The sequence below is a fragment of the Nycticebus coucang genome, chromosome 9, assembly GCF_027406575.1.
Source record: "Nycticebus coucang isolate mNycCou1 chromosome 9, mNycCou1.pri, whole genome shotgun sequence".
Taxonomy (NCBI): domain Eukaryota; kingdom Metazoa; phylum Chordata; class Mammalia; order Primates; family Lorisidae; genus Nycticebus; species Nycticebus coucang.
Window position 1 is genome coordinate 69,003,912 of NC_069788.1, and position 15,343 is coordinate 69,019,254.

The 15,343-nt window shown below is 43.3% G+C and overlaps 1 long non-coding RNA gene across 1 annotated transcript; it reads right to left on the reverse strand.

The window, feature by feature from the left end:
• Positions 1-9,556: 9,556 nt before the first annotated feature.
• On the reverse strand, positions 9,557-10,980 carry LOC128594878 (uncharacterized). Its single transcript, XR_008382648.1, has 3 exons — positions 10,811-10,980; positions 10,156-10,229; positions 9,557-9,949 (listed from the first exon to the last, which is right to left on the reverse strand). It is a non-coding gene; the product is annotated as an uncharacterized LOC128594878 (long non-coding RNA).
• Positions 10,981-15,343: the final 4,363 nt, after the last annotated feature.

Here is a 15,343-nt window from a genome sequence, read left to right on the forward strand (position 1 = left end):
ACTGAGGTACCACATGATGTTGCCTGTTGCATGTCATGCATGAGGCTGAGCACCCTCCCCTTGCCACATGGCCTTCTAAACCCACTCTATGTATGATATTGGAATTTGATCCTCAGGTGAATATTTACTAGCTGAAGAACTGAATTTTACATTTTCCACTACCAGGTTTGTGAGAGTAACCCTCTTTGTTCAGAAATTATGTGAGAAAGAACATAAGACATTTTATAACTGAGAAATAAAAATTAAAACAGCATCAATAGTCATTTCCAGAAGCAGAGATTTTTCCATCTATACTTTCCTGTTCACAACTTACATTTGTCAAATTTAAAATGAATCTCAGAAGTAGGAAAAGACTACTCATGGCACAATATTCGTGTATTTCTTGGAATAGTTATTGTAGGATTCATTTTTTTATTATAATTTTTTTTCTGAGACAGAGTCTTGCTTTGTCACCCTTGGTAGAGTGTTGTGGCATCATAGCTCACAGCAATTCTTGGGCTCAAGTGATCCTCTTGCCTCAGTTTTCCATTTTAGTAGAGATGGGGGTCTCACTCTTGCTCAGGCTGGTCTCAAACTCCTGAGCTCAAGCTATCCACCCGCCTCAGCCTCCCAGAGTGCTAGGATTATAGGTAGGAGCCACCTTGCCTGACTTATTGCAGGATTTAATTGAAAACAAAGTCATCAGGCCAGGCATGGTGGCTCACTCCTGTAATCCTAGTACTCTAAGATGCTGAGGTGGGTACAATGCTTGAGTTCAAGAGTTTGAGAACAGCATGAGAAAGAACAAGATCTTGTCTCTACTAAAAATAAAAAAAATTAGCCGGGAGTTGTGGCAGGTACCTGAAGTCCCAGCTACACAAGAGGCTAAGGCAAGAGGATCAGTTGAGCCCAAGAATTTGACTTTGCTGTGAGCTATGATGATGCTGTGTCTCTCTAACCAGGCAACAGATTGAGACTCTGTCTCAAAAACAAAACAAAACAACAACAAAAAGTCATCCAATTTTACACTTATTAGAACAATAATCACAGCAGCTTATAAAATATCCATGAAGGATGAATAAAATCCAACAAAAGAGCTTTAAGCAAAATTCCAATAGATGGCAGTATTAGCCAACTTTTTTCTTATAAAGTTCCTTTTCAAGATGCTAATTAAATTTCATTAGACAAGTTAGATATATATTTTTAATGTATAAAGGAAGATTTTATCTGTATTTTGTTATATCTTATGCCCTAAATTGTAAAAATAATCAAAAATCTGCCGTGGTAATAATATAAACAATAACAAGTAATTTAGATTTGAATTACCAGGTTTGAGCTCTAACAAAGGCTAAGGACTTTGTTATAGACTGAATTGTGTCTCCTCCCCCAAATCCATAGATTGAAGTTCCAATCCCCAATCTGATTATGTTTGGAGATGGGCCTTTAGGAAGGTCATTAAAATTAAATGAAGTCATAAGGGTTGGCCCCTAATCTGGCAGGACTCTGTCCTTATGAGAAGAAGAGCCCCTAGAGCAGGAGTCCTCAAACTACGGCCTGCAGGCCACATGCGGCAGTGTGATTGTATTTGTTCCCGTTTTGTTTTTTTACTTCAAAATAAGATATGTGCAGTGTGCATAGGCATTTGTTCATAGTTTTGTTTTTTTTTTTTAAACTATAGTCTGGGCCTCCAACGGTCTGAGGGACAGTGAACTGGCCCCCTGTTTAAAAAGTTAGAGGACGCCTGCCCTAGAGGGTTTTCTCTCTGTGTGCAAAGAGAAAAGCCCATGTGAGAACACAGAGAGGAAGGAGATGACTGTCTACATGTCAGGAAGAGAGGTGTCACCAGAAACCATTCCTGATGGCACCTTGGTCTTGGACTTCCAGCTCCCAGAACTGTAAGAGGATAAATTTCTGGGCTGAGCACGGTGGCTCACACCTGGAATCCTAACTCTCTGGGAGGCGAAGGATTTCTTGCAGTCAGGAGTTCAAGATGAGCTTCCTCAGATGAAAATTACTACACTTGTTTTACCAGTGAAACCACTGAGGGTCAAAGGGATAGGCAAATTGCTTAGCAGTACCCAGGTTATATGAATGAGATTGGCTAAAACTGTGGGCTCTCTGTTTCTAATCTCCCTGCCAGTTTTCCACCATATCCTCTGACCTCTATGTGGCTAAAATCTTGAGGGAGCTCATCCTAGCAGCAGTGATTGACACAGCTATTCACTCCCTTCTCCTGGAAATGGGACAGAGTCCATGCTCAATGGTTTTCCTCTTAATTCGTTGGCGGTCCCTGGGCAATCTCAGCCAGGCTCATGGCTCTTGCTCCAGCCTCCAAACTGGCTTTACTACTTCCACATGTGTCTCCCTACTGTGACTGAATAGCCAAGGTGACTCTCTTAAACTCTGGATCAGATTATATCATTACCTGGCTCAAGCTCCTCCTTCAAGCAGAACAGAAGAGGCTCTGCTTCTCTCAGAGTAAAAGCTAAGGACTTTATGATGGCTCCCATCACTGAGAACACCTCTGCCCGCAGCCCCCATCATTCTCTATTTTTCTCTGGCCTCATGTCTTACTCTTCTTCCCTTAGCTCACTTACTTCTACCTCACAAGCCAGCCATGTTTTTGCCTCAGGGCCTTTGCACTTGCTGGTTTCTCTGCCTGGAATATTTCTCTGGTGATGCAGATGTCTCCTTATCCATGGGGGTGTCCTTGTCTCAATTGCAAACCACTTACCCTCTCAGAACTACCTAACTTCCTTCCATTGTTTATATTTCCCTTTAACCTGTACCATTCATTACCTAACGCACTATATATTTTACTTATTTATCTTGTTTATTGTCTATTTTTTTTCTCCACCAGAATACAAAGACTACAAGGGCAGAGATTTTTTTTGTTCTTTGTTTTTGCTGTTCTAGACTCAAAACCTAGAACATTGCATGCATGACACTTGGGAGAAATAAGTTATTTGCTGAGTAATTGAATGGAACAATGTTGCCTCACCTAGAGGCAATTACTAAGAATGAGAAAGCTTACCTGCAAAGAACAGTTTCTACCAGCTGTCTACATCTCACTTAGAAAGAAGAAAAGTTAAATGTAGGCTCAGTGCCTGTAGCTTAAGTGGCTGGGGTGCCTGCCAAACAACGACAACCACAAAAAAAAAATAGCTGGGCATTGTGGTTGGTGCCTGTAGTACCAGCTACTTGGGAGGCTGAAGCATGAGAATCACTTAAGCCCAAGGGTTTGAGGTTGCTGTGAGCTGTCACACCACGGCGCTCTACCCAGGTCAACAGCTTGAGACTCTGTCTCAAAAAAAAAAAATTAGATGTAAATCATTGTGCAAGAGATTAGATGAAATAAAGAAAGTTAGACGTTGAAGATTCTTAAGTATTGTAATAAACAAGGAAAAATAACCAAATCTCTGGAAATAATGGAATATAAGATAGATTCTAAATTTGCTGGTGATATTTACCATAGCTCTATTCAAAGGCAAAAGGAAGGGCTGGCCAACTTCTCATGGTTTTCTGGGTCCAGATGTCAACAGCTAAAAGAAATGTTTGTTTTATCTGATTTTTTTTCAGTTAAATATGCACCTTTAATATTATTATCTGGTTAGGGAATTTTATAGGTATCTGGTAACATTGTAAAACCAATCATGGAGTTTTTTTGTTTTGTTTTGTTTTATGGAGACAGAGTCTCACTTTGCCATGCTGGTAGAAAGCTGAGGCATCATCACTCACAGCAACCTCAAACTCTTGAGATCAAGCTATTCTCTTGCCTCAGCCTGTAGCTGGGACTACAGGCACCCACCAGAATGCCTGGCTAGTTTTTTTAGAGATAAGGTCTTGCTCTAGCTTGGGCTGGTCTTGAACTCCCGAGCTCAAGCAATCCACCCACCTCAGCCTCCCAGAGTGCTGGGATTATGGACATAAGCCACTGCACCCAGCTAATCTTGTTGTTTTTTTTCAATAGCACAACAGCAAGTTTAACTATAAAAATTATTATATATAGGACGGCACCTGTAGCTCAAGGAGTAAGGCGCTGACCCCATATACTGGGGATAGGGGGTTCAAGCCCGGCCCCAGCCAAAACTACCAAAAAAAAAATTATTATATATAATCAATTCAAATTTCATATGACCCAATTCCCTTAAGAAAATGTCATGATTTTAAAGGTATTCCTTAATATTAATGTCATATATTCATATAGCTCTCTTCCATAAAGTCAGTAACATGATTAAGTGGCATATCATCACTGTACAAAGAAGAGGTTATTTTGATTTTGTATATTAGGGTATAGAGTAGGATACAAGTAAGTGAAAATGCTTTGCCTAATGATTAATGATGAATTTAAAGCACAATTGACTTGCACATGCATGAAACTGTTTTCACAAGTTCCATCTGGAGATGATTAAATGCATTTGATGATGTCTTCTAGTCTTATAACTGGTTTCTTAGTTCTATGTTTTATTTTTAGAATCATTGTTTCTAGGCTGTGTTGTTTGGGAACTCAGCTGACAGACGTATGAATCTGACTCCAGCAGCTCCTAGAGCTGGAAAGGGCCTCAGAGATCGTTGGGACTGATACTCTTGCATTACAGGTCAGGAAATGTGACCCAGAGACAAGAAGAAACTTGCCCAAGGACATAACAGCCAGCTTGTAGTTAGGCTGACCCTAGAATCCTGTTCTTTCAATTCCAGTCACATGCTCCTCTGAAAACCCATCAATGTTCCCAAACACGGAGCCTTGCCCTACCTGGGTCAGTAGGAGTGTCTGAGGAGGGTATATATTTAACTGCTCATACAGCCTTGGGAACACATGGGCACAGCATGGGAATAGAGATCAGCATTGGAGAATCATTGGAGAAATGACAAAACTCTGGGAGTGAAGAACGGGCTGGAAATAGTTCTTGCACTTTGCTCTTATAGCAAAGCGAATGTAGTGACTTCATGTCTGTCACTGTGCAGCTTGTTCTAAGGATACACATGCCCTCTGGCACTCATGAGAGATTTCCAATTATAGTTGGTAATAATGTCCATTGAATGTCGTGGGTTTCTTGGTACACAGAAAGAAGTTGAATAACGGACTCATTTTTTAGGTAAGGGCACATAAATATTTTCCACACCATAAACCTGTTTTCTATTTAGTTAAATATTAGGCCATCTGGTAAAGGAGAATATGTTTGAAAATCACCCAGGTTAACCTAAAATGTTGTATTTCGTGCCTTTGAGGCTTTGAATTTTTAAGTTTCTTATTTTAATAGATAGTGATCATAATAAAAGTAATACCCCACTTAATATGTACACATTTTAAAGTCTGGGTACAAATGCATATCATTCACATAGCAAAGGCCCATGTTTTACTAACATGCTGAAGACTAGAATGAAGTTCCTTCAAGCACTTCAGGATACAATCACTTTTCATTGTTCGCTCAGGCATAGTTTGCTAGTGCATGAATATTCTGTCACTAATATGCAATATTCAAAGTAGGGTTCATAAATGAGTATAGTCTGGAATCCCGTGCATCAAATGAATATTATATCAATGTTACGTGTGTGCAAAGAGTTAAGACACAAAAGAACAAAATAGAGCAAGACTTTGTCTCAAAACAAAAAGAAAAAGAAACAAGTTAAAGGCTCTCACAGCACATCAAGCGGCAATCAGTACATTAATGATGAAAACGACAACCAAAGGCAAAAGTGAAAAAAAAAAACCCTTAAAGTGTAGGGATTTTCAAACATATAAGTCACTAAAATGAAATGGTAAGAACAATTTGAAGAGGGAGAGGGTGAGTGATGGGAGGTAGTCTTTGTGGTAAATGTGTGTCGCTGTGAAGTGGTGTATGCGCCGAAAGCTCTGACTTACCCCCAAACACAACTAACATCACTTAGAGAGTTTACTGAAACTACCAAACTCTAGACCAGGTGTCCTCAAACTTTTTTTTTTTTTTTTTGGTTTTTGGCCAGGGCTGGGTTTGAACCCGCCACCTCCGGCATATGGGACCGGCGCTATCCCTTGAGCCACAGGTACCACCTCCTCAAACTTTTTAAACAGGGGGCCAATTCACTGTCCCTCAGACCATTGGAGGGCCGGATTATAGTTTAAAAAAAGAAAACAACTATGAACAAATTCCTATGCACACTGCACATATCTTATTTTGAAGTAAAAAAACAAAACGGGAACAAATACAATCACACTGCTTCCTGTGGCCCGTGGGCCGCAGTTTGAGGACCCCTGCTCTAGACCAATTAAATTAGAATCTGTGGGGGTGGGCCTGAGCATCCGTATTTTTATAGAGCTCCCCAGAAGATTCTGATTAATAGTGAAGACTGAGAATCGATGTATCTTAGATAAATTAAGATTCGCCTCTGAACAAGTCAGAGCTCTAGCCTTTCTTTAAACAGGTGGTTGCCTGAGAACTGAACAAAATTGGGGTTCTAGCATCAAGGGAGCAGAAAGACAATCATGGTATCGCAGAGAAGATTTTGGAACTAGTCAGAGCTGTAGGAGCATTTGTTACTGATACACACTATAAACGCGGAAGACAATTTTCACTTTTGAAGTCACAAACAGTATACTGGGCAACTGTTGGACACGAAAGAAAACAAATTCCTTTTTGTCTCCTTAGACTCAGAGCTACTCCGACATTGAGAAGCAAGTTTGTCAAGATGACAGAGAACTGAGGTCTTGGATTCCAGTGATGAAACAGGAAATCTATTCATGAGTTTTTGGCATACCTCCAAACTGACGACTTAGTCAGAAATGGGATAACTGGATTTTCCCACTTCTCTTTTATCATTCTGAATGACAATGACCAAATATTAGAGCTAGATAGAACCTTAGCAAAAATCTGGTTACTTTCCCTGTCCCACCAGCCTGCCACCCACTTTTAAGTTTGAAGAGGCTGAGACACACAGCAGCTATGCAATTACCGAGGATTACCCCAGGAGTCTGGGACAAAAGGTCGTCTCCCTCTACCTTTCCCGGTCTTATCTCTGGTGCTTTTCCTATGGACATTAAGCTGTTTCTTTGATTGTACTTAAAGTGAATCTAACTTGTGAATGTAAAGGAGGCTAATGGGCATGATTTAACTTTAACACTCAGTTTTCTAAAAAGACACTGTAGGAGCAGCAAAAGTTTAGGGAAAACAATTGCAGTCTAATACTGGCTACATGTATATGTCTTTGGGAAACATTTGAGAAAGGGATATATTTTTTAACTAATTAATTTTTTTTATTATTAAATCATAGCTGTGTACATTAATGTGATCATGGGGCAACATACACTGGTTTTCTAGACCATTTGACATATTTTCATCACACTTGTTAACATAGCCTTCCTGACAGTTTCTTAGTTATTGTGTTAAGACATTTACATTCTACATTTAGTAAGTTTCACATGTACCCTTGTAAGATGCACCGCAGGTGTAATCCCACAAATCACCCTCCCTCTGCTCATCCTCCCCCCTCCCTCTCCCCTTCCCCCTATTCTTAGGTTATAACTGGGTTATAGCTTTCATATGAAAGCTATAAATTAGTTTCATAGTAGGGCTGAGTACATTGGATACTTTTTCTTCCATTCTTGAGATACTTTACTAAGAAGAATATGTTCCAGCTTCATCCATGTAAACATGAAAGAGGTAAAGTCTCCATCTGGAAAGGGACATTTGAGGGTGGGCTTTTGGGGGTGGTGGTGAATGTCTTTGATGGTATTGAGATTACTTATTATACATATGCTTTGACATGGGAGCATGTCAAAGAACACTTTGAGAAAGTGTTAAGTCACCTTTATTCAATGTAGCTTCCAAATTGCCTCTACTAAGTGAAAAGTACACTTTAGAAGTAGAAAGTTTATGTTCAGAATGTTCGCTACTTTTGAGTCACACCTTCTTTATAGAAATTAATGAGATTAATGTCACAGAGACTAGAATAAGTATAGCCAAAGTTACTGGTGAAGTTTTCTTTTAGCTGTTCTCAAATTGTTTCCATTATTATGATTATTGATGAATAAAATATTCCCCTTCTTCTATTTTTCATTTCCACCCTTATTTAATGTTTTCATTCTTATTGTCAAATTTCTTTTCTCTTCCTAATGTCTCCCAACCAAATGGTGATTCCTAGAAGATTATTCTAGAACAATTCTGTAAGAGGCAACATTAATTCATTAAAAATATAATTACAGGCTCAGCGCCCATAACTCAGTGAGTAGGGTGCCAGCCACGTACACTGAAGGTGGCGGGTTTGAGCCCGGCCAGGGCCTGCTAAAAAAAAAAAATGACAACTGCAGCCAAAAAATGGCCAGGCATTGTGGCAGGCACCTGTGGTCCCAGCTAACTTGGGAGGCTGAGGTGGGAGAATCACTTGAGCCCAAGAGTTTGAGTTGAGGTTGCTGTGAGCTGTGATGCCATGGCACTCTCCCAAAGGTGACGTAGTGAGACTCTTGTCTCAAAAAAAAAGAAATATATATATATAACTACAACAGTAAATACTAAGATGCTAAAAGTGATACTAAGAGCAGAGTCCTTTCACTGAAATTTTAGTGCCACAAAATGTCAAGCATGTGTCCGCACTGTTTGGAGGCATAGTAAAGATACAGATAATCGAAGGCATATTCAGGCAAGAAGTTTGCATTTTCTGGTTTTCTTATGGATTTTAGCGGAGTTTAGGCTCATTCATGAGAAACAATCATCCAGAAAAATGTCAAGGGTAGACCCAAGAGGCATGACTCTAGCTTTGTCCAGAGTCAAGTCTTCATTTTTACCAACACTGGACATTTCCTATTTGTAATTTAACACTGAATAAATAACATTATATTTAATTTCAATCCCTCTAGAGCAGATAGGATGCTTAGGCTTACAAATATTCTTTAGTCAAAAAGGCATTTTAGGCTGGGCACAGTGACTCACACCTGTAATCCTTGCCTTTAGGAGGCCAAGGTGGCAGGACTGCTTGAAGCCAGGAGTTTGAGATCAGCCTGAGCAATATAACAAGACTCCTTCTCTACAAAAAATAGAAAAATTAGCCAAACGTGGTGGCATGAGGAGTGTTTATACTCTCCCCTCATTGGGCAGCTGAGACAAGAGGACCACAATTGTTAAGTATTTATTCTTTATTTAGAACACTTGAGAGTTTTTGCTCAAGGTGTAGTTTTAAAATTAAAAAGCTGGTAAGTAGAAATTAAAAGCAGTTCATACTGTTGTCTGAGTTTTTCTTTAACCCAATATCTTTGACAACTTCACCTTTAAAAGTTTTGGAAGCAAATGAAAACCACTTTTTCAGAATTAGGAAGATCGCAGCTAACTTGGTATCCTATAACTTTGCTATTTTAAATAATTCACAAGAGGTGAGTAATGTCAGAAAGGGAACTATATGTCAGGTTTTAGTGTTTATTTTCAATCACTTCCAGAGAGAAAACTTCCTTTTTATTCTTCACTACACTTCAAAGGAAAATTGAGTAATTTTTATATTCACATCACTGCTCAAATTATTTAATTAGAAAGGTTATACAATTTACATTGTAAGATTCAGAAAGAGAACATTATGAGTTTGAAAACAAATGAAGTGTTGTGTGCTATGTCAATTTAAAAAAAAACAAAAACCCTCACCTGCTTGATCTGGTTTTGTTAAACTGTCAGCATAAATTTTCAGTGCATCTTGCCACGTTTAAATAAATATAGAAAAGCACAATGTCCTTTGAACAATGCCTCCCCAGGGTTCCGGAGCCTGGAACAATGTAATAAACAGTTAAATCCTGTTTTATTTTGGGGAAAAAAAGAAAAAGAAATGGGATGATTAAAACAAAAACCAGAATCCTTCAGTCTGGAGTTGTGAATACGTGATTGCAAATCGGGAGGTAGCTGGCCTGTTGTTTTGAGACCTTTGATAGGCTGTAGTCCTTAACAGCCTTAAAATTCTCACAGGCACGGCACTTGTACAGCGGAGCTAGTTCTTCAGCGACACATGGAAAGCATTCCTGTTAAGAAATTACTGGAGGTTAAAACACGGAAGTCTAACAGGTTTTAAGAGCAAAGGTTTGTTCTTTTTAGATCTATGGTCTTAAGAAAAAAAGCAGTGGAATCCGGAGTCTGCAGGTCCCACCGAGCACATCAGGATGTGCTCCCCTTAAAAAGGCAGGAAAGGTGAAGCGAGTGATCTCCACTTTTTAAAACAAAGCCTTACCTTGTATTTTAAATTAAAGGGACACATCTCGAGAACATCTCAGAGCACGCCTGTTCCGCCGTCATTAACATAAACTGAAAGTAAACAGAGCCTTGTCCAAGTCCACCCGCTACCTTGGGCCCCTCAAAGCCCCGGGAAAACGGGCGGATATTTAAGGGCCTGCACAAAATGAGCCAGGATGAATTCTGGCCACAGCCCGGGCTTTGCACGGAAGAAAGTTTTGAGGCTTCCTTCCCCAGACTTTCAGGAGACTAGCATCAATTTAGGAGACTCTCTGTCTCCACCAGCCTCTAGATTTGAATGGGAAGGAGCCCAATAGGCTCCCCGCCCCCCGCCCCGCCCTGGCCCGCCCGGGTTTGGCGCCAGCACCCTCCCGGCAGAGGCCGCCAGCTGCCCGGACTGTCAGCCGGGCCGGGGGCGCCCTACGCTCGGCGCACCCGCCCCCTGCTCCCGCCGTAGCCTGAAGGGTAGGCCTCGGAGTCACCCAGCCCGGGCACTCGGGAGCTGGCCGCCTCTGCAAAGCAAAGGGGAAGCGGCAGCACTGGGAGCCTGATCGCGCCGCTCGCCTGCAGCCCCCCGCGCGTCCCCTCCGCGCCGCCCGCAAGCGACGACCACCTGTGTGCCCAGATGACGCCACGGCCAAAGATATTTGTACCCCAAATGGTGACCAGTTTCCACCCGCGGCAAGGCCGAGCCACTTGGGCACACGTCCTCCCGCAGATGACATGGCCAGAGAGGCAGCTGCCTCAGGTACCGAGCTGCGTGCCGAGGGAGCCCAAGGACCAGGCGCGCTCGCCCTGTGGCTGAACGCAAACCTGGGCTGTCGCCGCGCCCCGCCGCCCGCGGGTGCGGAGAAGGGACACGGAGGCGGCTCCTACCAGCCCACTCAGAGGCCTTTACGTACAGACGTAGGGGATTGGCCACTGTGCCAGGAGGGCGCCCCGGTGCGCGCCTGGTCAGCAAACTCTAGACCAGCGAGTTTGGGAGTAGGATGGAACGTAGAGGGATAATTTCATCCCAATTTAGCGACTTTTAGATTCGCTTTTTTGGACTTCTGATTCAAGTCCAGAGAACGTGGGCTGAGACGTCAAGAGGGGCGAGAGGAGTTGCGAAGGGAAGAAAGAAAAGGCAGCAGAGGGGAGGCTCCGAAAGAAGCCCAGAGGTGGAGTGACAGTTCACCTGGGCCCAAGAAAACTATTATTCCCCCAGAGGCTGTCCGGATTTCTTAGATGCGAAGACACACCCATGGTGGGGTTCTAAACCTCTCTCTCTGGACACAGCTGACGCCACCAAGAGGTGGCGGAAACGCTGAGTTAGTAGGCGCTTGTTTAGAAGTGACGTTGGACTTACTTATTCTGAAGTCGGTTTATTCGAATGCAGAGCAGTTTCAGGGAATTACATGTCTATCATTCCTAGGACTGAGACACGCCCTGTTTCTTAAAGGAGGGACAGATAAAGCTGAGGTTTCAAGTTTTTCACAAAGCCAAAGATAAAGAATAGCTGCAGTTTAGAAAGCTAACCCTAAAACTCTGCTTCAGATATAAGCGCACATTTCCGTAAGTGGTTCTCATGTTTGAGCGTGCACTAGCGTCGCTGGGAGGGCTTGTTAAAATACTGATTCCTGGCCTCCACACCGAGAATTTTCAGTAGAGCTATCAAAATAGCATCTGAATTTGCAGGTTATGTCTCTGACAAAGGTTTAATAACGAGAATCCACAGAGAACTCAAACGCATTAGCAAGAATAGAACAAGGGATCCCATCGCAGGCTGGGCAAGGGATTTGAAGAGAAACTTCTCTGAAGAAGACAGGCGCGCGGCCTTCAGACATATGAAAAAATGCTCATCATCTTTAATCATCAGAGAAATGCAAATCAAAACTACTTTGAGATACCATCTAACTCCAGTGAGACTAGCCTATATCACAAAATCCCAAGACCAGAGATGTTGGCGCGGATGTAGAGAAAAGGGAACACTTTTGCACTGCTGGTGGGAATGCAAATTAATACATTCCTTTTGGAAAGAGATATGGAGAACACTTAGAGATCTAAAAATAGATCCGCCATTCAATCCTGTAATCCCTCTACTGGGCATATACCCAGAAGACCAAAAAGCACATCATAACAAAGATATTTGTACCAGAATGTTTATTGCAGCTCAATTCATAATTGCTAAGTCATGGAAGAAGCCCAAGTGCCCATCGATCCATAAATGGATTAATAAATTGTGGTACATGTACACCATGGAATATTATGCAGCCTTAAAGAAAGATGGAGACTTTACCTCTTTCATGTTTACATGGATGGAGCTGGAACATATTCTTCTTAGTAAAGTATCTCAAGAATGGAAGAAAAAGTACCCAATGTACTCAGCCCTACTATGAAACTAATTTAGGGTTTTCACATGAAAGCTATAACCCAGTTACAACCTAAGAATAGGGGGAAGGGGGAAAGGGAGGGGAGGGAGGGGGGAGGTGGGTAGAGGAAGGGGGATTGGTGGGATTACACCAGTGGTGCATCTTACAAGGGTATATGTGAAACTTGGTAAATGGTCTGTAAAGCTAGTGAATGATGCCCCATGATCATATCAATGTACACAGCTATGATTTAATAAAAAAATAAATAAATAAATAAAAATAAAAAACAAAATAGCATCTGAGAATTTGCATGCCTAGAGTTCCCACCAAGGGAACCCCATAGGAGCTGCCTATGTTGCTGGTCTTCAGACACTTTGAGAACCATTGCCTTCAGCATTGGTTCTCAAATTTGGCTGAGAATTGGTATCACCTGGGAAAGTCTTGCAACTCTTTAAGCCTGGGTTCCACCCCCAGAAATTCTGGTTTAGTTGGTTTGGGGAGCTGCTTGGATGTTGGGACTTTTAAAACTACCCGCGTGATTGTAATGCAGAGACAAGTTGGAAAGTCACTGCTCTAAGTCTTCCATTACGCTTGGACAACTTGGCTGGGTGAGGACTGGGGACCTTCTCCTCTATGCGCTCTTGGCAACTCTTCCAGCATTGGATCTAGCACTATAGTCTCTGGAAAGTACAATTCCTCACCTTCTAGATGTTTTTGCACACTGTCACAAGTGCAAGGTTGACTTTCTTCTTCCATCAGCCTCACAGGAATTATAAAGAATGAAACATCTTCCCCAGGCCTTCAGTTAAGTGCAAATGTTAATTTAGCATGGAGAATTCTGCCTGCCCTGTAAATGGTAATCTGGTAGCCCTTTCAATCACGTTGGCTCAGAATAACCCAGCATGAGCTGAGGTGATTTCTTAGCGGTAGTAATTGCAGACTTTTCAGGCTGGAGTTACAGGGACGTAGGGTCCCAAATTCAGACTGGGTCACAGGCTTTTGAGTACAAACTTGCTCAACACAAATTTGTTACATTAATGTCGGCTTCAGGAGAAATTTTCCAGGTGTCCAGAATGGCCAGGGGTAGGGGGTGAGGAGCTGGCGGTATCAAATGACTGGGATAGCTCATGTACAAAGCCAAACTTTGGTTATATTAAGCGGTGAATTACTAATACCAAGACCAACAAAGTAGCCGCTTCACAACCTGCACCTGCTGTGTGGGCCTATGGGAGGAAGAGGGGTGGGGTGTGGGGGGAATCTTCTCTTGACCTTTGGAGAAAGACTGAGGCACTCCTGGGAACCTCCTCAAGCACCCTATGTGCTTGGATTTGACTGCCAAAAGCGGTTCTCACTGTACTAGAGACCAGGCAGGACATCTAAGGAGGTAAGGCCAGGCCACCGGTATGGGAGGGATCGCTTATCGCTTATTAACTTCCTCCACTCCTCCCCTTTCCTTGCCTTTTGCTGGATATCGCCTGACAAGCTTCCCTATCCCCTGTCCCTCCAGGAACATGTGCATAGTGAGGGGAGTGGGACCTAGGGGAACTGGAGGGAACAAAACGCTCTTCCACTGGTCAGGAATTCCCAGCGTGCTCTTCTTGATGGAAAAGTGAAAAGGGACCTCCCAATCTCGGAGAACTCTCCCCCTACCCCCATTTTCTGATAATCTATTGGGGGAGGGGGAATTTTGGAGCGGTCTTGGAAGACACTGACAAAGTAAACCTCGGACAGAGTAGGGGACTGCAGGTCTGCCCATTCCAAAGAGCCAAAGAGTAATTTCCCCCTATGCCATGCCCAGGCCCACATCCGACGAGAACTCCCCGACACAACCCTGCTCCAGAGCTTCCGTCTTTCCTGGCCAGTTAGGATACTACGTGTCCAAGCGGTTTACTCTGTAGGAGACTTGGGAGAATCTCCCTTTCCTCTGTCCCTCTCCCCCCCCCCCCCCGCTCCCACTCTCGGCGCGGTTCTCCGCTAGGGTTTCCCTCCGGGGCAGATTACTTTATGACAGGGTGTGATAAGTGGTGATTTTGTTCCTCTTTTGATGGCAGGATTGCTTTGTAAACAGAAGCGCAAACTCGTTCGGATAGTGGTTCCGCACCAGTGCGCGGCGGCCGCCCTGGCACAGCAGGCAGCTGAGACAGCGGCTGCACCTGTCGCCTAGGGCTTGAAGGGCTCGCAGGTCGCGCGTGGAGAAGGCGCACCGACGAATGACGCGCTTCTCAGGCCTTCGGCGCACCTCTAGGTTCTCGGGTTCTGGGCATCCCCCTTGCTACACACCTCAAGGCCTTTGGTGTACCTAGGGCTCTCATTTGAAAGTGCGCTCTGGAGCGGCGCAGTGGGACACCGCTGGTGCATGTCTTCTCTTCCGCACCTTCTCCCTGGACACATTTGCTAAGTGGCTTGGCTTCTTTCTTTTCCTGTGGCTACTGGTCCTTTAATCTAATCCAATTGGGGAGTCAAGAGGTGCAAAAGCGCTTTCGAAGAATCGCGCTGCTGAAGGCATGAGGTCCCGAGGTGGAAGGTCCACTCAACGATCCGCACCCTCTCTTTTGAGTAATCCAACTTTCTCCTTTCCTGACTCTGACCCTGAGGGCCTGTTTACTTCTCCAAGGGCATCGAGAAAGAGCCAAAGTTGAGACAGGCTTCCTCTAACTCGAGGGCGGAAAGACTAGCCTCTGCAGGAGAAAAGGCGAGGTGCAAGTTGCAAGGAGAGGTCCATCGACCTGCCCAGCGATCCTCAGTTCTCCAAATTGGAAAGCAAAGCCAAGGCTATGACTCACGCCAAGTGAAATTCATATCTCAGACTTAGGGTCCAGGTTTCCAAGCGCCTTT